The sequence below is a fragment of the Papilio polytes genome, unplaced genomic scaffold, assembly GCF_000836215.1.
Source record: "Papilio polytes unplaced genomic scaffold, Ppol_1.0 DF821044.1, whole genome shotgun sequence".
Classification (NCBI taxonomy): domain Eukaryota; kingdom Metazoa; phylum Arthropoda; class Insecta; order Lepidoptera; family Papilionidae; genus Papilio; species Papilio polytes.
Window position 1 is genome coordinate 387,270 of NW_013528160.1, and position 24,283 is coordinate 411,552.

Consider the following 24,283-nt stretch of genomic DNA (forward strand, 5'->3'; position numbering starts at 1 on the left):
GCACGTCCCCGCCCAGCGCGACCGGCGCGCTCGGGATGTCCACCCATACCTGGCCGAGGTCCACGCGCTCCTCGCCGCCGTACGGGTTTGCGAAGCTAGCGCCGCCTGATGGGGGAGTTTAACTGTTAGTAGGAGATAACGTACGATTTATTCAGACTCCGCGCAGTAATTATAATATTAAGCTGCGTTTTAGTGCTCACTGAACTTAAGAATTGTAAACGTTCTTTCGACGTTGCGTTATAAGGTCCCGACTTGAGAGAATTCATTAGTTACGAATATTCTAACGGTGTTTGTGAACATTTGTTAAGAAGCATATATAAACAGATAAATGTATGCGAGAAGCAACTTTTATTGCTGTAAAATGCGCTCGGAGTTACATCATTATATTTAATATCCCTGTTGGCAACAGAACTATTGCACTTCGCCGAATGGAGCAGACTTTGCGCAGGAAATAATATACCTAATACGATATGAGATATTGTAAGGTATCCGTCTCGCGCACCCGCAGCCCCGCAGTCCGCAGTAGCGAGGCGACCAGGCAAGCTTGGCCTCCGAGCTCGCATTGTTGCATTTCAATGTTGTACAATAAGGTTTGAAAAGTTGGGTGTCAGCTTATACTGGCGTCCGCCGTTTCTTCAAAACCGTTTATATAAATTAAAACGTCTTAGCTTCAGCGGCCGTGAATCAGGGCTAAATGAGGCGTTTGTTTGTGAAATGAATTCGCTGCAAGGCGAAGTGTTGCCAATGAAATATTAAACAATTTATTTCTGCGGCAGACAGTAATGGCGGTCAAGTATAATCAGGACCAGCGTAACGAGACCCTCGCACCTGAATTCATTAACCACGATAAAGAAAATGTTATAAGGTAATTTAATTAACAATCCACTTCTTCAGTGAAATTAGTACGTGGTACTTTAAACAAGATAAAATAAAATGTCGTATTTGTAATAAAATCGCCGTTATTAGTTCGCCAATCTATTACTATTATTCCAATTCCTACATAAAAGTGTTATACTCCATATACTTAATATAAGAAGATACTATTAATCTCTACATTAACAGGTACTTTAATATGTATAGAAAGTATCCAAACTAAGTGATAATATCCAAGTGAATTATTTCCATGGCCAACATAAAAATCCTCGTGTCAAATAAGTTTTTATCGGGCAGTGGGTCTATTGATAGAGCGATAATACTGGCGTGAGGTCGGCGAAGGCTAAGCCGATGTCTTGGAATTAATGTGTCTGCTGCCCCTCCCAGATGCCCTCCCCTGCTCTGCCCACGCAAACCTCGAAGACCGAACCTACCGTAGCCAAAAATGAAAAATAGGCCATTTACCTAATTAGGACATGCATTTTATCTAAATATTGTAAAACACAAGGTTTCACTATTGGAACATGAATCTGTCTATTCCCGTACGTCAAAATGGAATGATGACGGATTTCAAGTAATAGTTTTTGTTTAATGTGGCATTTGTAAATGGATAAAAACATACTCGGCATCACATTGATGGTAACATGTTACTTATTTCATTTTTTTATGTAGAATTTCTTTGTTGGAATCATCGCAAATAAATCCTTCTAAAAAGACTTTGGTCTTATGTTTTTAAGATTACACACTCTAGCACTTTGGTTGTTTTTATATCGACAAGGAAATTAAAAAAGAACCGTTACGAGGCGAACGTAGATGAAATAAACTTGTTGCAAACGGAATCACAGTTAAACAAAAGAAATATGATTTCTCGCCGGAGGGTCCCTTCGGTGCGGGATCATAACATTGTATCAAATGAAAACTTTTCGTAATAAATTTTGTTTCCATCTGTAAAAGCCGGCGACCGCGCAAGGCCTCTGTAAACAGCCGATCCCGCACTGCACGACATTATCATAATTCCACTCTAAAACCCGGCAGGCTTATGTGTTACCATAAAAATTTGATTGTAAAATAATAATAAAAATACGTATGAAAGAGCTCGCGTCGGAGCCTTTATGCGCATTTTAGTGCAGCGACGCGCCCGCGCTTTAGCGACGCAAAAACTCGTAGGTTTATGACTTTATTTATAAGGTTTTCATAAGTGTTATATAATTTTTAAAATAATCCGATAATGAAAACAACGAATACTAAGTTTTAGACCTTTTCCTTCACATAAATAATAATTAAACGGGGAAACTCAGTTAAACCTCAACGTAAAATTTACAAAACGCATTATTTCCAAACAGTACATCGCATGTAACTTGAACTCGTATATTTTAAGGTGTTCGCTATTCAATGAATCATGCGTATACCTGCGAGGAGGAGCAGCCGCAGTAAAGCGGCGATGGACACGCGGCGCATGCTGCGTCACCGGGCCATCAGCCCGCCGCGCGCTCGCAGTAGCAGCCGATCTGAAACGAACATCGCAACTGTAATAACCAAAGAGCTTTTAAGCGGAATGGCTCATCAATTATTTTATACGGCGGCTCGCGGTGTACATACTGATATATGATAGGTCAGGTTATTTGGGGCAATTTGGAGTCGGTCCGTGTCCGCGTTCGTTAGTGACAGTTAGTGAAGCGGAACCAGTCGTTTGTATCGATCGCCCATTACATTGTTAAAGTCTAACATATTATCTGATGATGTTTATTTTACCTAATTTAATTCAATATAAACGGCGGTTTTAACACAAAGTTAAATAATTAAAGAAAAAAAAATAGTCTACGTTACAGTGTTAAAGTCGGCCAACAGCAAAAGAAACATTAGAAACGAAATGAGCCGCTTTGTTGCGGAGAGCCTCTTGAGAAGCGGCGACGTCGCGGCGACCTGCTGACCCCGCGCCGGAGACACTTACACCCATTTTCACTGTGCGACACCGCGCGGCCGGGCTAGTGGAAATTATACCTGCTGCTCTCCACATTACACCAAAAAAACCGAGACTTATACTCTTACTATACAACATAATTGCTATACTGTGATGCTCAACAACAAATCAAACATGGCTCAATCAATATTCATTGCATACATTATTCATCTTATTGTTATCTTGTATTTGATAACATCTCAATGCTTATTGTAATTCTGTTAGACGACAGGCATAACATATCTGCTATGAATAAACACACTATATTACCCTCAGTAGAGACAAACGTACGTTCATAAATATTGGTTGTACTAAATTATAAGTACAAAAAAAAAACATTCAATTCTACGTCAAATTTCCAATACGTCACAAAATAAAAAACTCCATACAGACACATATGTTCCGACAATACACGACTTGTATCGTGTCGTGTCGTCTAGTCACTGGCTTTGTTCAGATTAGTTGGTTGGTAGACAAACACGTGACGTCACACGGCCGTTTACATTTTACCTTCGAGTACATCGACAAACTGTTTGCTGTAGACGTGACAAATATTTGTATTATGTTTCTATTTGCTTCATTATTGTGTTAATATTAACATCAGGTAAATAAATAAAGTAGTAAAACAGACCTTACAATTGTTTCATTATTATCAATTTAAACATTTTTCTATTTCTATGAAGCTGAGAAAATCTTTATATGTACAGTAACAATGGTGAAGGCCCGTTCTCTCTTTTTGTCAATACTCTAATTTGAACTGGTCCTATTTTGCTGTATCGTCCTAAAGTTTTATTTGTGCCGGAGCTGATACAACAGTATTCGATGAACGTGTGGTGTCGACCGCCGCCGCTGCCGTCCGCTGTAATTGAGGGCGGTTTGCAAACGAGAGGTAAAATTGGACGCGGGATCGAATAAAGTTTGATTTGCAATTCAAATATCGATCGAATGTAAACCGCTGCGGGGAAAATACGAGCAAATATAGCGAACATTTGTCATACTACATGTAACAAGGAGGAACTAAACAATTGAACAAGATAATTGAATAAAAGAGATAACCAGTCATGATTCCTGTTAAGGATGTCAAAATGCGTTACACCAGTGGGATGAAGTTGTTAGCGCTTGCTTTACACTCGGCGTCTGAATAATAAACAGAGCGGACAGTCCACGTCCACAGGCAGCAGTCTGCAGCCGCACCAACGGGCAGGGTAATTAATTCTCTAAGCGTTTACAACTGTAACAACTATTACAGTAGTTAGTTACCGCAGCTGCAACTCGCAGCTCCTTGCAAATAACATAGCTTAAACTACAATAAGATTAATAAGCAAAGACACTGTCTTCAAAATACACTATAACTAGTTTTACTTCTAATATGTGTTTCAGAATTCCTAATGTAATACCCAATTAGGTGCAGTTCAATAACTTTTGCGCAGAAAGCAATTTGTACTCTAGTTAAAACAGTTAAAATTAAAATTCCCTTAGTGCTCTGCGCTGCGCACGTCTGAGCTGTTTACTGGTAATTAGTATTCAGTCCGCCCCCCCCCCTCCCTCCACAGACCATGCACTGGAGGGTCGTAAACATGAGAGATCTCCAGACAACGGCATCCTTAACTCAGACACTAACGTATGGTATATTCGATAGCCTCATGCTTCAATTACGTCATAAAGCCTTAGTTAACGATATAAGAAGTCCCTTATATAAGAGATGCTGATGAAAGAATGACAAGAAGAACGAAAGCAAGGACAAAAGAATATTGAAAAAGGATGTATGTTAAATTGAAATGAAGTAGACGACAAATAGGTATAAAATACTCTTGATTTGAAAGAAGATAACCCAAAATATTAGAGAGCAATCTTATATAGAAATCGAATAATAAATAAAAATCAGAGGTCCATCCGTAAGTCAATTAAATTTAGAAGGTTCGGCGGATATAAGGCGCGATAACAAATGAGTACCACAAACGCGAGCGTCGACCGCGACCGCCTGCCGCCTTCCTCGCCCTGACCCCTGACCGCTCCCTAGCCGATACCCGGCCCCCTCCCCCGCTCCCCACTACTCATACATATGAGTACATGAAGAGGGTAATTGTTAAAGATATAATATAATACTAATTGTTGAAAGGTGACTCAATATTAGTTTGAAGGTTGTTACAACAGCCGCAGTACACATGTCAGACAGTTAGTGAGAGTTAACAAGCCCTTTGCAAACTTCTCGCCGATCATTTGCTCTTCAAACCTAAACATGTTTGTACTGAGCCGATGCCGGCGCCGGCGCGGGCTCCTTCACAACTACTACTCTTATATAGGACCTCTCTAATCCCGAGTTAATCTAAAATGAGATTTACTTACTGTATACCAGGACTTTTGTCGCTTGCGGATTTACTATTCGCACAAATATCTATTTAATTTATTGACTGAAGACGTTTATCCAGTCCTGATAATAAAAATTAAGTATTATTATAATTTTATTAAGTATTTAACTGTTCGTTTCTTCAAGACACTACTTACTCACAGTATCCATTCCAAGAATCTATAGTTTTTCGATAAACATTCTCGTACATTTATTATTTGCGAAATATTTTCACGTTAATATTATTCCACAAACAGAACGCTCGGATCGTGTGTATAATGAAGATAAAATCTGGCAAACACAACGCGAGCTGAGGAGTACTTTAATCGCATCACTGGGCTTAAATATCCAGCAAACGCTGTTCGTGTGCAAACATGTGTTGTGCGGCTTAATCCGCGAGACAGTAGCGTTTGCATAACTTGTGGCTGAGCATTAAGGGGTATTTAGACAGTTCATTGCACGACCTTTACACGGAGGGCGTTGGCTGCCGTGTTTATATTCTGTATTTAGTAATAGTTCCCTACTGAAAAGGATCGAATACACACAAAGCAAAAAATCGTAACAACAAAACTGAATCACTGGTCTGTGATAATTTAAAAAAACTGTAATGTTGATAAACTTGCTTTATAACTTCATACTAAAATCTTTCTGACATCACACACACGACTTAATGCAAAAACACCGTGTGAGTGATGTGCTCATACCGACTAGTGCCATCTAGCGGCCACGCCCGCGCCCCGCCGGAGCCTCGCATCTACCACTGCCCGCAAACTGAGCCATACATTAGTCACAACTGGCCGCAAACTGGCCAGAACTCGGCCACACTAATGGCCGACTATTTTGTACACTATGTGAATAATGTTCAATATAAACTACCACCGAGAGTCGCCCTCTCTTGACGCATTAATTTTAATACGTTAAAAAAGTTATGAATAATTTTTATTCCAGCTTATTTTTATGTTAACTATTGTACGCGACATTCGCCGCTTTTCATAAGTTATATTTACAGTTCAAAACAAACAACTACGTTGTGGTTTTTTCAAATTACTGTGTTTATCATTTTTACAATTTTACCACTAACAAGACAGTACAAAGACTTTATTTACAGCAAGTAATTTAAGTGACAATTAAAAGAATAATAAAGCTAATTCTGAAGGAAATACATACAGTAATCTAAAGGCCTTGGACGAATCGATGTAAAGGCCCTTGAACTGCACGAAAGTTAATTTCCCTTGAACACGCAAAAAGTAGTATCCGGCTTCAACAAAAAATATATCAACTTACATGTTTTAAATTACTGAAATCGCTTTGCTTTGTTACATTATACCTTGCTGGAAAACTTGGCAATACGAACTTTATTGTATTTTACTCACTTTTTAAATAGTAAAAATTAACATCAACACAGAAATGTACATTAAAAATAATTTATCTAAAAAATGAACGGTGGCCTGGCGTGTTTACGCGCTCCTACATCTTAAATAACTGATATACTGAAGATTAACCGGTAACTATGAACTAAACGCAAATACTCTTATTTACAAGATTATTACATAATTCTTCTGAGTTTACCCTGGACTTGCAAAAACCTACAATTTGTCTAGATATAACAGTTATATTTAGTTCATAAATATTAATATAAACTTTGAAGACGAAATTGATAACTGACAGAAAGTAAAATACAATTTAATGTTAAAACAAAGATGAAACTGAGACGACAGAGAGTTTTAAAAGTTGGCTACCGTAGCACTGGCAACTAACCGAGTTTTGATGTCTTGAGCCTCACTGTCGATTTGCTTTGATTGCGATGTTTTTATGAGCGTGGGGATGGAGATAAGACACTTTGATTATTCTTCTTTAATTTATTCGTGGTTTTTAGTAACAGGGATTCACCGGATAAAACACAAACACTTCATTTCACAATTACTTTTTCTTCCTCACAGTTAACTAAAGATTTCATCTTCACAGTTCACTTTGGAACATTCTGGAAACAGCTCGACTATTCTAAGGGCGTCAATTTCGCTACTCGTCATGAGATGTCGCTGTAATAGGAACATTCTGGAAACAGCTCGATTACTTCAGAGACACGAAATTTACTACTTATGAATAGATGACTTCGGTACAATATATGAAAGAGTCTTCCACAGTCCGTTGATACAAGGCAATTGTATCCAATATCCAAAGTAACCACAGGCAGTGCTATAAGTAGTTTATTATGTATGAATGCGGTGTAATCCAACGCTATTTATGTAATTACACAGCTCTACATTCCGCGCCGCCGATCGGCCGTACTTGTTTGCTTGCCCTGTTTTTCTCACGCACCAACAAAATAACGTAAAACACCTTCGTATTTTATTGTTCCCCTTGATTAGCCATAAAGTGACTTTGCGTGTAGTCTTTAATATTTTATTTTTGTAACAAACGACCTTTAACTTGACTTTCCATTCGCTCCTATGAGCCATGAGGTCTGTCCATTACATTTTGTAAAAAGGTTTTCTTTTCAATCCAGCCTGATTTAAGGTGCCGCAAATAATTTTGGCAGATTGAAAAATCCCTCAAAGTGTATATAGCGATATCAAAGAAAGCCACTCTCAACAGTACACTCTACATTACTACTAATATTGCTAACCTTACCCTTAATGTAATATTCGTAATGGGAAGGTCGTGTGAAAAGGTTGGGGTTAACCCTTTGCATCAGGTTATGTAGCATACTTTTTTGTTATCACAACTTATCCATGAAATTGATGTATTCTAATAATGTAAAGTCCAAAGGAGAACGATTTTCATGTTAACGCTAAGGCACAAAAGCAACTTTTTAAGAAACTTTTTAACCAAATTGCCTCCACGAATGGTAAAATAGTAATTATTTTTATTCTGTCACAGTTATATCCTATTTTATACGTAGATGTATGTTAACTTAATTAAGTTAAGCCGATAGTTTGCCAAGTTCTTGGGCAAGCACATTCGGCAGGTCGTTTCCTACGAATTAGTCGATAATTGAGATCCCTTCGCAGTAATTAAGGACTTTGGTGCGCATAAAATCAAGTTAGAAGGAATGAAATGAACGTTTAGCAGACATTGCCATCCCAGCCTCGGCCTCACTCTCGGGGTTGGCAAAGATTACGTTCTCTCTATTAATATGCACAATTTGCAGACACTGGTTGGGGACAGAGCTAAGTTAATATATCAGTTACACATAAATTATTCCTTTATGGCATTGTTCCAGACTACTTCGATGAAAAATGGGTCATTTAGTTTAAAGCAGTGGCTATGTGATAGACAAATTGTCCACCTTTGGGTCAATATGGTTATCACTATAACAGGATGTCTCTTCTTGAGTCTTTCACACGTTGTATGATACTTGAAACTGTGTAATATTTGTGCTGAGCGATCTGAGCGGGACAGGAGTGCAACAGGTGTGCCGAAACATGTCGCTACACCGCAATATGTTTCCTGTTATAGTCGGAGTCGTTCACTACACACCATACGAACAAAACAAACGACTAACAATATGACACTTCGTGCAGAACTAAACAGACGTCGGATCACAAGTAAAATGGAGTAAAATGTTGTAGATAGTTCGCAAGAGTGTTTGAACAACACTGTGTATATACATACATGTATTTAGAAGTATCATTAGACCAATGGTTTGACCCGTCTTTTATTGCCGTTGCAGACGACGCGGCGATCTTTACGTATCAAAACAATGTGGATAACGACAATGAAGACACTTAAGGGTGCTAAGAACGGATTCCTGAGTTTTCTTGAGCGATTTTACGAACTAATGCATGTTTCCACTTAGCGGCTAACTTCGTCCGTGTCCCACCAGTCTATCTTTTTATATCGTGATCAAGTTTAGGCCAAAATCATTAAAATATTTAGAAGTACATAGTTTTATGCTAAATAGAACAGTTAAATTCTTCAAGTACGACGTTTTTACAAGATTTTGTTGTGATTGTTTCGAGTGGTAATAAAAGCATTCTCGAGGACGAAGTATTTCACTCGCAAAGGTAGCTTTATAAATGTTAGCGAAATAAAAATTCATTTACAATTGAAGCACTCCGGCGCTGTAGAGACGTTAGACGTTCGTTAGACGAATGAGGTACACAAATCAAGCGAGCGCTGCAGCGCTGAGGCGATGGAACAATTGTACACATTTTGCGCGTGTTCACTTGAATATTGTGCACCGCCGCTAGTCGCTAGGTGTGTGGCAACACCGCACACCATGACCACTTCTATTATTATTTACCACTCACCTCAAGTTGTTTTATTCACTGTTTATCGTTCCAAATGAACTTTCACCTCATTCAAAACAAATTTGCTGTGCATTCATGTTATTCGCAAAATTTAATTCAAATTACGTTTATATGTTGACTTGCTACAAGTTAAAGAAGTTTTTATCACTTCCAAATTCAGTTGGATTCATCGTCTAGAAGTAATGGGACTTCTATTCTAGTTTTGTTTGATATGTAAAGATATTACGTAACTTGATCTCTAAGGAATGTTTAACTTCTCAAGGGTTAAGTTATTTGGTATTTTGTTGAAACAATTTGAAATCCCCAGCGAATGTAACTGCTCGCTTTACATATAAAAATTAACAACTTACAAAACAGACAAATGCGATTAATGTTTTAAAATAATACGTTTTTATTAATTTTTGTAAAGTAACAAGTCGCGTTTTTAAATTCAATGCACATATATCTAATAATAGAAGAGTTTACATTTACGTTGCTTCAGCCAACGTCGGTACAAAGGATCTTGCATTTTAAGTCTGAAGTCAGGATTGAAGTACGGATCAACGGGATATAGGCCGTCAAAACATTCAAAGTAAATAATGAAGGATCCGCCAAGATTTGCGCTCTCTTCTCCTATGCCCGTGTTAGAAACCTCGAGTTCAAGGTCTTCCGGCTTAAGTGTGACCTCATCAATGGGTGCTGGTTCAGCACCGTTTACGTCAATGACAGCATCTCTGTCTATATCTGCTGGTTTCTCTGCATCAAAAGGAATAGCAAGACTCACAGACAACAACGCCATTACGATTAATAAGTTGAACATCTGAAAAATAATAAAAATACAGGAAAATGTGCTATTTCATTATACGATATGGAGTGTATTCGATTTGGAATTTCTTTGATAGTGACGGTTCTCGGCGTTGTTGCCTAGTAACGGATAATAGATGGCGCAAGTATCCTCGAAATGTTCTTTGTAATTAAAAATCATATTTTATTTCATGAATAAAAAAAAGACAGGTAGGAGTCTATAACACAAAAAACGTAAAAAACTGCTATTTTATTCTATTAATTAAAAATGTGTGTTTGAAATTTAAAAAAAAAACACAAAAATAACATCTTACCTTTGCTAGAGTCTGCTAACGAGAGATTGACGAGTTCATCTGCTAACGAATCTGTTCTATCTCATACGTCGTTTAAATAACATGTAAATCGATTTTTAATATTAACAGCTATAAAGATTACGAACATCAGTTAATTATCAGCTTATAAGATGTTTTGCGTCAAGTAACTCAATTATTAGTCATCGTCATTAGGCGATAAGAGAATCATCACCAGCACACACTGCACGTACCCACTGAAGGATCTGGAGATAATAGAATACCGATAATTTATTTTTGTATATTGGAATTTTCGATGATTAATTTATGCACACGAAAGATTTGTGTAAGTTAAGGCGACTGTCGCATTAACTTTTTCTCGTAAATCTATTTTTTATTTCTTAATAACGGTGAAATCATGTAATAAAAGTTTAGCAGCGATGTGAATGTAATCTTTAAACGTTCCCGAGAGATGTCGGGAGTGGAGACTGTCGGGTAACAGCGCGGCAAATGTTACCCCCGGAGCGCCGCCCGCCGCACCTACCCCGGCACGAGCCACACATATTTATATGTTAATGATATTTTAAAAGTTGAAAAGTTTATTCCTAATTTCAGGGCAATCTTATTTTAGTAATGTGTTTACTGAAATAGTTACGTTTTTTAAGCCGTAAATATACGTTCACATAAAACGTGATCCATCTAATTTAAAGGTGGCGGTCACCGGACCGATCCGAGACTCAATTATACCCGACCTCCCATGTGGAACATAATCCCGAGCGCAATGTACGATTCCATTCCTACCTCGCCCTCGCTTCTCCCTAAACTTCTTAGGGACCTTCTTAAGTGAAGGGTTAAGTTATTTATGAGTTCTATGTAAATAATACATGAATACAAATACTTTGAAGACAGTTTACATACTGAGTGGGATCTGCGGTCAAAGGGAAAGCCACCAGCGTACGTTGCCGAAAATGTTTCTCCAACTGACTAATCATGTATTTGTATATTTAAGTAACTGTTATACACCACTTTAAAATAAATATACGTAGATAATGTCACGATAGAGTTATTGTTAAAATTAACTAACGTTACCAATCTTTGGTAAGTAATTTTAGAAATCGATATGCAACATTCCTATTAAAGTACAAATCTGAGATACTGAACCTATTAGATAGTGACAGCAGTTGTAAGCTAATTGCCACACAATGGGAAGCCGATGTCTGCAATTCCCGGAGGAAATTATCGCACTCCGTGTCACAGAGCATTGTCGTTAGCGCGTAGCAGCCACAAAGCAAGTTGGCCCTTGCCGCTCGCTATTGGAAATACTAATCGCTAAAACTACGAACTAACTCATCTTTGATCATTAATTCGTTGCTGAGTGATCTTAGTTGAAGTCTTAAATGGCCTGGCTAACACAGATCAACGATGCTTTGTTCGTTTTATGATGGAAGTATTAAGCGGTGCATCTTTGCACTGTAGGTGCACTAGTCAACACATTGTTAACGCAGCTGAATTTAGTGCGCACTATACTAATGGACGCGCTAAATCGTTTAATGAAGAGTACATTTTAACTGTAAATTAATTATTTTGCAAACTATTGAACTGTTTTTAATAAATAAACCGTGGCAGATAAAATAATTAATATTTTATGGCAGGTCATTTACGACGTGGTTAATTACCAAAAAATACGTATGTACCGAATATAAAAGGCACGTTACTCGTTTTAATTAGAGGCGACGAGGCTCGCGGTCCGGCTTTAATTAAATGACTGCCTCGCAAATGTACACAGATATTAAAATATATGTTCTACTCCTGTCACACTCAACCTGTATTTTTATATTTTAAAATTTCGAATTATTCTATAGCAAAGATGAAGCATATATGCAATCACGAATATATAAAACCAGAACATATTTAAAAAAACAACAAATTAACAGACCACAAAAATAACTTGAAATAAAGTTGGACACTGCTCGCGATTTTTTCACGAAAATTCTTTACAAAAGCGTTACATTTGTTATTTTGGCACTTTCATTTACAACCGCTTTTGTTCTCGTCCTAATTATTTTGAACTATCCGAGCCGCGAGTATGGCGACATTACAACACTGCCACACACATATTCTCACAGATACCAGAGGCCTTCTAACTGTATCCCTATAACTATAACATTACGAGGAAGAATGTGAATCCAATCTTAGTCACGGAGTAATTAATATTCCAAATGAGACATTGGCATTATCATCGAAATTCCAGTAATATTTGTCTATTTTTAGAGGACGACAGAAATGACAATATGTCTGCACACGCTCAGACAGTGGGAGCCCACAGCTACAATTAATCAAAAAAATCCCTTCAACAAAATGAAAGGCAATACTCGGAAAAAATAAAGGTGCCTGAAAATATTTCGCCGGTTACGTGGCGCCTTTGTTGTCAAATACATATTTATTTCTTTGTGCGACACTTGTTGTTCGCCGCGAGGAAAATATTCACAGCGCGATAAATTCTCCGAACTGTTTTCGATATTTTCATTTGCCGTGTGTTTTTTTTTCATTTCCCTCCGCCTCCGCCGCCGCCGCTCGGCCGCGCTTCGGCCGCGCACGCCATTTCACGCTCGCCCTAACTTTTCATTTGTTTTATTGATATTTTGCAGACAAAAAACGCCGGGGAAGAGGATGAAAGGAAATTGATGCGAGACAATTCCTGTGAAACAGTCGTCACATTTCCATCAGGCGCGGCTTACAACGGACTGGATTATTGTGTTCGCGCTGGAACGCAATTCGTTTACAATTTTCGTTCCAAATACAAAAACGTGATGAACTTTGTCTTTTCCAAAACGTGCTCTCCTGTCGTAGATTGTCCGTTTCCAAACTGCAAATAAGGTAAGCAATTTCCGCCAAATTCTATCGCTTTTAATTTTAACTGTTTACGATTATCCTCTAATTGGAACCAAGATTATTCTCATTTTCACAAACGATATTCAACATTGTTATTTTAATAACGGCTGTCAGATATTTGATAGTGCAATTTGTGCAATGATTGTATCGTGGTATGTATTGCGGTGCAATGTATTTGCATGTTGCGCTGCTCGACCTGTGACCACGTGGGAAACCACAACATTGATTCAATTTCACGGCGCGGCGCCGGCTGGCCGGGGGCGGGACGGGGGTGGGGGCGTGGGGCTGCACTCCACACGTCACTCAACATAGGTCTAATATTTTACACGTATGATTGTCAATTGTCCATTTCACTTAGGTTCCTTATGTGAATGGAAGCGTACAAAAAGGTAACTAAGGCCACCAAGGAACTTTACATTTGAGTCACTATAGCCAACATTATTATAAGAAATTCAAACATAAACTAGTGGAAACTAGGCATACATGCATTAAAAGTTCGAGGAACATTCGTTGGTAATGTTGAAATTTTATCAACATTGGGTCAGCGCTTGTCAAACATTAAGACAGATCGCGTGCCTAGTGGTCGTGTCACAGTACGATGCTACGAGCACACGCCATGGCAATAATTATCCGCAGTTCTACAAAATATTAGGAAAACGTCCCTATTGTTTCAAATTGTAGATGACAGAAAACCTTTAAATTACAACTTAGTTGTTCATTTTTTAATAAAAAATTTCTATCATACAATGCTATTTGAAATTCTCGTTTTAACATCATATAAAAATTTTTTTTACTTATCCTTACATCAAATTGTATTTATTACGTCATAGTATTCCCGCTAGTTTTGTCAGGCAATTGACATTTTGGGTAAGAACCAACTTCCATATAAAAATAATTGACATTGTTCACTCTCGTACATAAATCTTTTCGTAACGAGATATTTTTTCAGCCACTCGCCTGTCTTGAGTGTATTACAATCGAGTAGTAAAGCGGTGCTGTGTGGGTTTGTTCGGGATGTAGCCATAAAAACAAATGACGCTACATCACAGGGCGCGCAGGCGGAGGGAGGGGCGGGGTGCGGGGGACGTGGGGGGGGGCGCACCCTTCGTAATTTTCCTCACAATTTTCCCCGGTTCGGCCGCTCGCCTTATAAACGTAATCACCTGGTAGGAATGACGCACAATTTCTAAAATCAAGTCACAAGGAAATGTTTAGCTCGTGAATGTCATTTAAATGAATTGAGTGATTTGCTCACGTCTCACACTTTTTTAAATTTCACGATATTTTGTTTGCACCATTCGTCACCGTACGCAACGAAATAAGTAAAGAAAGAAGTAACATTTAGAATTCAGAAATGCACCACACAAGTGATCTGAATTTCAAACTGCTGTTCTGTAATTTACCTGAAAAACACCAGCGGAGGCGACGTAGAAAAAGTCGTTTACATTATTACGTGCAGAGTCAAGTCGTGTCTTTGTTGCGTAAGACATGGGCTATAAAAATGCAATGAGTCACCGGAGAGGGCCGAGGCGAGGGGAGGGCCGCGAGGGTGGGACATGCATTCTGCAGTAGCGGCGTCTGGCGACGGCAAGCGGCGGTCACGCGAGCCCGCACCGGCTTCCCCCAGGTTCACGACCGTCCGATAACAGCTGTTCTGTTATACACCGCGTAGCTACTTCAACACTATTAATATAATTAAAACAATGACACGTTTTCCACTGAGATTTCCAACGAAAAATATTATCATTTGCAAGCAATCTGTTTTCTACTGTACATTACATCGTAGTTTTATAATATTGACATCTAATGATAAAAAGGGAAAAATCCCTAAATAAATCCCCAGTAGGAAAAACGCCGACAATCACACAAGAAGCTTTCCTGGTTCGAGTAAAGGAAATTAAATTAATTATGAGTTATGGATGAATTACAACAAAAGATCCTGCCAACCCTCAATATTCTTTCATTATTTCGAATCGAACATCTCTTTACGATTCATAAAACTTGCGATGAATTAACCTTTTGTCGAGCCGTTTGCCGCGGTCACGGGGGTAGATGGTCGGGCGTCGGGGGTAGGGGCGGTCGCGGGGCTCGGCGTGTGATTTATTAAGCTTTCTTTTGGGAATTAGTTCAAAAGGCGCATTCATATAAAATACCGACGGTCGAATAAATTACAATAAACACTACATTATGAAATTGCACTCATTTAGAGATATTCTGTCGACCTGATGGTCACCTAATTGGACCAAAATTCACTCCGCGTACAAATGAAACGTATTTTTAATCATTAAAAAAGTTTATAGGATCATTGAGTGTAAAGTGTGCTTGCTCAGCGCAGTGCGGCGAGGGCCGGCGGCGAGGGCCGGCGGCGGGGAGAGCCGGCGGCGAGGTACTCGCATGTGAGGGCCGGATTATTTTAAGGTCTCGAACATTAGATGTGAATGTAAAGCACATTATTAACATTGACTCGTGAAGACGTTATTGGTTTCGGTGAACAGTGGCCTAAGAACCATTTAGACTGTTTATTTTTAAAAAGAAGCAAAAGAAAATGTTTAAAAATTCTATATTAAAGTAAATATACTCGTACGTATAATGTATGCTGGTAAATGCGAAACGGGCGGCGGAGGGTTGGAGGTTGGAGTGCGCTGTAAAGTTATTTATTATACTAATTCCATTAAAACGTGAACACATAAAATTTTACAAACATTTAAAAAACATGAGTTAGGAAAACCAACCTGTAGTAATCTGAGTACGTTTTTATGTCACATAAAGGTTGAGTAACACGGCCGGCGCGGCGCCGCGCTGCACGGGGGCGGCGGCGGCGGCGGCGGCGGCGCGAGCCTCATATTAACATAATGGTTACGATGATTACGGACACGTAAGCTATATCTACATCGTTGTAAATATACACCCAAGTATATGAATCCCTATAAAATATTATGAATAAATATTACACTGAAGAAATTTTAAATCTGTAAAATAACCATTGCGTTGTTTATCGAATTTTTTTTAAGTGATTATAACTATACAATAAGAGGATTATCTATATTCCGTTTCGTTCTTTTTATACAGTACTATTACGTAGTGTTTCACATTATATTGCGGCTTTCCTGGTTGAATTTGAATAACAGCCAATTCTTATTCATCAAAGCCAAAGTCTAAAAAGTCATAATTCGTTTAAACTTGAACACCTGTATGACTTTAGCTGACTAGGTAGAAGATAATGGAATTTCAAAAGAAATTTTCACTGTTCCGAAACATTTTCATTGTTATTAGAACAAACTAGTGTTTCATGAGTATTAGCGTACATTCCCGCGGACGAGAAACGAGAGCGAGGAATTAACAAAATCCCTCTTAAATCTTAACGTAGATTAAACAAAACTTGAAGAATAATTCAAATTAATTTTTCGGAGATTAAAGTTTTCGTACAAAATATTTTTTCAAGTCCTAATTAGGTATTACAGTAACAAAAATGTTTTACGTTATAACCTTACATTAAGAAATGTTTACAATACTTTATTTAATAAACATAATAATTTTAATACGTAATTCTCTTTCCCTGTGTTAAATTTATTATCAATAATGAATTGAATTGAATAATGAAGTGAGAACGTAAAGTGCGGTCGGGGTATAATTTATGAAGTGATATCTCATATCCGGTGACCGCAACACGCTTGGGCGCGGGCCAGCGCACTGCCCTGCCATGCTGCTGCCCTGCCACTGCCCTGCCACAGCGCGTTACACCGTACTACAGCGTGTGCTAGCGTGATAAAAAAAACTACCTAGAAATAAAACCTAGTAGTTTTTTATATCATTCAAAATATAACCTAATTCTGGTGGGAAATAACAAAACTGCTTACACGCTGACACAATAATTGATATGTAGTTCAACTAAGTTGTAGCTTACAATAGCTGTGATGTAAATGCTGTTTATTGAGATCTTAATAATCAATTAACAAGCGTTTTTTCATTGTATTGTAGATTACTTATTTAATGTTTGTTTATGATAAGAAGTGCTAAATGCGTGGATATTGCGCGGTAATTGGCCAGCGGAGGGCGTTGCGGAGCCGCCCGTCTGGCGCGCGCCGCTGCCGACACGATCACGTGCGCTGCCGACACTTGCACAATTTGTCTGACATCCTACTTCGTACAATACTTAACGTCGTCTGGCGCACTTTAAGAAGAGCCACTTGCTTTCTTTCCACTGTTTTAGTAAATGTACGCGAAGTGCGCTATAAATTATTTCGCTATAAAATGGCGAGACGATATTTCTTATTCACACTTCTATTAAGGTACAATCACTACAGGTTATACACATTTTTAGATATTAATAAACAGCAACGTTGAAATACATTCTATTAAGAAAATACGCATCAATAGATACGAGTACAAGCAACGCTATCGGCCGCGCCTTCATTTCCTGTCTAACAGTCATATTCTCCGAATAATCATTTTTTCCTTTTGACTTGTGTCCTTATACAACAATACGAGAGTTTCATCGAGTACGTTTATTATAAGAAAAAAGAAATAAATATAATTTAAAATTCTGAATAAAGGAGAAATTTAATTTAAAGTACGTATGTAGGTACTACAAACTCTAAAATTAGGTTTCATAAATTTATTGTTACATTCAGTCACAATAGTACAAGTGAGATGTATACAAAGACAGAGTAGAGTTTTTCTGCATCAGTTTGTACGAGTCTAGAGTACATACGAGAGGTAGAGCGCAAATGCAGGCAAAGGCAAAGCGTTTGTTGTGTGCAGTGAGAGGTAAAGCTCGTTATTCAATTGTCCGCCCCGCATTAAAATTGTTCACTTCACCGGCTTCGGCTAGCGCCCGCCCGCAGCCGGAGCGGGGAGCGGCCAGCGGCCAGCGGTGCGCGGTGAGCGGTGGTCACATAACTGGAACACTAAATTATTGATATTGATTCTACCGCCACACAGTGCTTCGCTACACTGCAGTATGTAGCACTTTCGTAGACTTCAATTACAAACAAAATTGTGAACCAACCAAGCACTAAATAATTGCAGACATCTGTTACCAGTTACCACGTTATTCCAATTATTTTAGTAGCAAGTTTGTGTTTTATAACAAAGTTCTCATGTTTTAATTCACCGAATTGAATAAACATTTGCGTCTTTGTTTAACCTAATTAAAAAAGTTGTTTAAGGACCGACAGACGGAAAACATGAGATACGTCTATTGAAATGTTCCCCGCGAAGCTCTCGGAGGACTTTCTTTGGCTTTAAAGCTTAAAAGCTTTTCATTACTTGTTTAAAGGGCTTTGAAATAAGTTGAGTCGCGTGACTGGAGCGCCCCCCGCGCCCCGCAGCAGCAGCCCCCCGCCGCCCGCCGCCCGCAGCCGCCGCACGCCGACGTCGCTTATTAACATTACAAGGACTTTGAGGTTTATTTAATGTACGAACCGAAATTCTTTCATCGTTTTCTGTCAAAAATATATACTTAATTCCTTTTATACTTGGCTAATTTGATGAACCAAAGACGAGGAAAATGTTTTTTCCAAGACATGATCTTAAATTTCATGAAAAGTGAGCTTTATTATACCTGACCTTAACTTTGATACTTTGAAGAAAAATGGCACATGACAACTTACATTTAACAAAGGAATTCTAAAGTCTATGACGATTTTAGAATAGTCTATTGGTTTTACAAACATTTGTTATTGTAAATTTGTAAATAATAGGACAAAGGAATAAACTAGGATCTTTCTTATTCTGTCTTATTATCTCACAAGTGTCGTGAAGTAAGTACTATTTATTCTTATGAATGTCCTTTCCGTGCAATGCCATCGGTTGCGTGTTTTATTGGCAAGTCCCGGCGGGCGGCGGCGCGGGCGGCGGCGGCGGCCCCGAGCGCTTCTAATTGCCCACTGTTTGGATACTGGTATTTGACATTTATTTACTTCTGCTCCTGCAGCCCGAACGGATTTGTTTTACTTTCACTTATTAGATACGAAAAGAGGAAACTCTTCATTTAAATAGATATGAATACGCATATTTCATGTAGATATTTTTTTCATCCTAATTGAACATATCTACTTGAAAGATGTACATTTTTTATGGTCTTACCAATTAATACTTACGTCTAAGTACTGTAGTCTAAGTTCAACGATGTTTATTTTCTAATCATTACAAAATAATTACATGTGTGTATGTTGTTGTGAGTAACGACTTTGTTAACAAGACCCTGGCTCGCGCCCAAGCCGCGCCGCCGCGTGCACCCCCCACCCCTCTGAATATTGGATAAGAAGCATATTATATGTCATTTTCAAATAGAACTTTGCATTCTGTTAGACCACTAGAGGTCGCTACAACCACTTCATGTATGTTTCAAATATTTTACACTCAAGGTTGTTTCAGTAGGCTTGTTAAGTATAACCTAAGCATTTACGAGTTTCGAGTCTAAGCAAATTTAAAATAAAAATCTATTTGTTAAAATAGTTAACTAATGAAGTTTTTATTAGAATGTTGTATTACTAAATGTATTATTTACGGTATACATAGGACAAGGTATTGAGTAAATCTAAGGCCAGCTGTGTGGTGTCGACAGGCGGAGGCTCGCGTTGCGGTCAGCTTGTATAATTTACTGCACAAACTTGTGTCACGCGAATGAGCATACAGCGGTATCTTATCCCGATTTATATTTATAATAATATTAATCACAGAGTTTAATGATAAAGTAATTTAACACGGGTTGCATAATGTCCGACGTACGGACTAATTTAGTATTCGTGGAGGGCTCTAAATTATATTGCAGAGATTAGGCCCCACCAAAGTCAGCCTATTTGATTATTATTTCGATTACTTGTAACATATTTTCTAGTAGGATTGGTAAGTAAATATAACTCACCTTGCTGCTCGGACTTCAACAGTTCCTGAAAAAAACAAAAGGACACTTTACAAATTGAAGATTATATTAAGTAGATTATATTTATACTGAGGTTGTTTTAATCACATAAATCACATTTAACGAGGGTTAACGCAGTGAAACTCGGAAGCACTACTTATCATTTTAGTAGCTATGTAAGTTATTCGTGGTCTTCATTAATTAATGAAATGTTACTAACTTCATTAAATAAAAGCACAATAGTTTAATAGAAAATGTCTAATCCACTCATTGCATTGTGCATTAGAGACGAAAAAGCCTTAATATGATTAATGCAGACGCGATGCAGCGCTGCGAGAGCTTTGACGCACGCCATCTCTCGACAACAAGTAGAAACTAGGTGAAGCCTTCTATTGAATGACAACAATAGGAGAGAACAGACAACCTCTCTTGTAATAAACTTTTCTCGTCTCGCATCAACATGAAAACAGTTCATATTACTTATGCTTTGTATACTGTTATGCATCTGAGTTAAGGTAAAGGGTGTTTCAGTCACAGTGTCGTGTAATTTGAAGTGATTACATTAGGGCAGAAGAAACCGGACACAAAGACCCGCCGCACAAAACAAGCACCGCGTGTTTGTTTGCATGTAGGGCAGACCCCGCCGCCCGCCGCCCGCCGCCCGCTGCCGGTCGCGCAATAATCTATTAAAAGCCTGCAAGAAGTGTGTCGTCTTGCGAGGCTCTCTCATTTGTTAACATCGTGTCGCTGGAGCTCAAAATTATTACTATCAGTGTTAAAATACCTTCCTCTTCACTTTACTACTATTAAGAGTTTTAATAGTTAGTCATAAACTAGAAACAGTTCAAGATCGTTGAACTGGTGCACAGCGCATCTCCGACTACGTTATCGTACAAAGTAATAAACTGCCTTCAGAATTATTCGCTTTCGAGCCTTGATTCACAATAGTTTTCACAGAATCGAATTATTTATACAAATTAAATTTATAAACGTAGAAGCATTTATTTGTAAAGGCTGAAAAAATATTTGTTATAGTTTCGTTACGTTAATAAAATAAAATAAACATTTGATTCGTTTGCGAATTGTTTCGCAATAATATATGTTTGTGTTTGTGCTCGGTCAGAACACGCACCACTGCGCTGTTTGTATTTCATTCAAACTGATACTAAAACAGTGTTTTGTGAAACAAACAGAACCTCGATACGAAATTAATAAGTTGCTAAGTAATTGCGGTATTTGTTCGTTAATATCATATGTAGAAACATTTCCATTGAAATGGAGAAGATTATTCATATATATGTGATGATTACATTATTAATAACGAGATGTGATAAAAACGTAATAAGCAGCTCCGCCGATGTGTTATTGAATTTGTTTGATACGCGGCGGAAATGTCGCGCAATTACTGCGATTCCTCAAGCACCTGCCTGCCGCCGCGTAAGGAACCTCCCCGGAGGAGGGGGAGGGGGGTGAGCGGGATTCATTTGACTTCATTTCGCGCACCTTGTTCCTAATCGTCTCTAAAGTTTCACTTTAACAATCTTTACAAAGTATGAATGATTAAAGTAATATGAAATACTTGTTTAGTAATTTTTTATCTTTATCACTGAGAACCAATCCAGGAACAACAGAGACGAGACGTAATTGCTTGTCTGGTTTGTAATGTGTCGTCTAAGCCATACGTCAGAGTTTTCTAGATAACTCGCTGTCGCCAGCCGCCCGCCGCCCGCCGCCCGCCGCCCGCCGCCCGCCGCCCGCCGCCCGCCGCCGCCGGCCGCAACACGACACTCCATTAGCGGCCTGTCGGATGTCTCCACAGCTGACAAATTGAAGACCAATCCCTTACGTTATCACACAACACGACTGCTATACAATATTTAACACTTCAGCGTAACTTTTCTCTCTTACAACAATTATGTAGTTCATTGTAATTGTATAAAAGTACCTCTTGAATTAAGCACGTATGAAGACAGGAAAACTTCGATCCCACTTGATGGCATCGGCGTTCAAACTTGGTTTGAATTTAACACAAAACCAAGGATCGCAGATGAAGGCAAAGTTTATATAATGTCATTGTTTCAAAGACGTTTTGTGAAAACTTTTATTGAATCGTTCCGAGTCTGACGACGCAGCGCAGGTGCTACAGATGGCAGCGCCATCTACAGGTCGACTGGTAGGCTCGTGCACCTGCCCACCCCCAATCCTAACATTACACACACTCAAACACACACACACATACACACAGCCCCCAGGCCACATTTCATTAAAAAACACATTTTTCGCACTTTTACAACTATGTACTTATTTTGATCCGTCCTCTGAATTCAGCAATCACTCACTTCGTACTATTCTAATATCAATAAGATGTGTAAAAGTCAAATCGAGGTCAAATTGTAAAATGGGTGCACTGGCGACTGGCGACTGGCGGCTGCTGGAATCGAGCACGTAAACGATACCTAAATAGCCTTTTGATACGCACACAAAAAGAAGATCGCTCGCTGGATAGGATAGAGAGCGACCCTTGGAAACAAGCCATGAGCTCAGCGCCCTACGCCCTCCCAGGGCCCCCCAAGCGCCTTCCCAGTGCCCTCCTAGCGCCCTGGGCAAATAATATTTAATTTAGTGTAAAAACTATTATTTAATTGACGATAATTATTATACACTGACTCTCTGTGGTGATAGAGGGGTTACTTACGAATAACATGGAGTCAACGCCGTACAGTATGTGTTCAACTCGTAAGTGACGTATGTGAGACAAATTAAAAGCGGCCATTTGTCTCGTATCGAATTTCTCCACGGTAATTAGATTAACGTGGACCTTCTCCCCTTCCCTCCGCGCCCTCCGCGCCCTCCGCGCCCTCCGCGCCCTCTGTTGTCTGCGAACCTATTAGCTACGAGTGCCTCATCTATTATTCTTGTGAGCTTTTTAAAAAGAATTAAGATTAAATACCGTTTCGTATCGTTTAATAATTTAAAATTTGAATAAATGTAACTACTAGTTCCAATTCTTTAAAATGTTAACGAATTTCATAGACATTTTAAAAAGTAATTTGCAAATGTGTTCCTTGCGAACAACTCGGCGTTGCTATTTTACATTTATTTGCTAAGAAATAGGACAAAGTTTTTGCTTTAGAGTGAAAAAGTCAGCTCGACTGCTCGGATGCTCAATACGCTACGACTTCCGGTGTGTACAGTCAGCGCGGCAAGTCTAACTAAATTATTTACTCCACAATAAATAGTTTTTATAGATACTAGAAATACAACTTCAATTTTTATTACTTGTAATTCACATGTTATTGAATTGCATTAACCGCATAATACATATTCATACGTGTACATAACTAATGACAATCGCCACATTTCTCTCTGAATTTATTACAATTTATAACAATTTATCAAGTAAACCCTTTGGTAGCATTGGATATGAAGTCTCGTTTTCGGGTAATTAGGCATCGGTTTGAATTCAGCACGTCATCGCCGCTAGATGGCGCTAACACTAATTGACGAAGGTAAATGGCGCGAAAGCGAGCCATTCGCTAAATTGTCTTTCCAACGCTCACAGGCGTGAGAAAATCATGCAACGGACTGTGAAAACGATAACTTAGAACCACAGAATGTGCATACATAATACTGTGTTAATAAAAATAATATACAAGTATAATCCAACCTCATACCTTGTTATATCGGGAGGAAATTTTCAAAAGATATCCTGCCTTCACTAAAACCCCCTCGATGGCTATCCTCAAATGCGGCTGTATATACCGGGATCACCAAAGAAATGAACCGGTACTCTCTGCACGACCCAGGGAAGGTGGATCTTCCCTCGTACCTCCGCAAACTTTGACAGCTCAGGACGACGACCATACCTTGTTGCCCGGGAACGGAATCGTTTAGGAAGTTGAACAGGGCCACCACCCCAATCACCCACGATCCTGAATCTAACCTCTTATAGTAATTAAATACTTGAATAGTAATCTTATCGTAATGTATTCAGTTTTAATATAGACTGCTTGGAATATT

At 38.7% G+C, this 24,283-nt stretch overlaps 1 long non-coding RNA gene across 1 annotated transcript in view; it reads right to left on the minus strand.

Moving 5' to 3' along the window:
• Positions 1 to 6: 6 nt before the first annotated feature.
• Positions 7 to 24,283, minus strand: part of LOC106109904 — a 50,879-nt gene continuing 26,602 nt past the window's right edge. The window contains exons 3-5 of the long non-coding RNA XR_001226043.1: positions 20,267 to 20,291; positions 2,283 to 2,381; positions 7 to 105 (exon numbers count right to left, since the gene is read on the minus strand). This is a non-coding gene — a long non-coding RNA (uncharacterized LOC106109904). The remainder of the gene's footprint in view (positions 106 to 2,282; positions 2,382 to 20,266; positions 20,292 to 24,283) is intronic.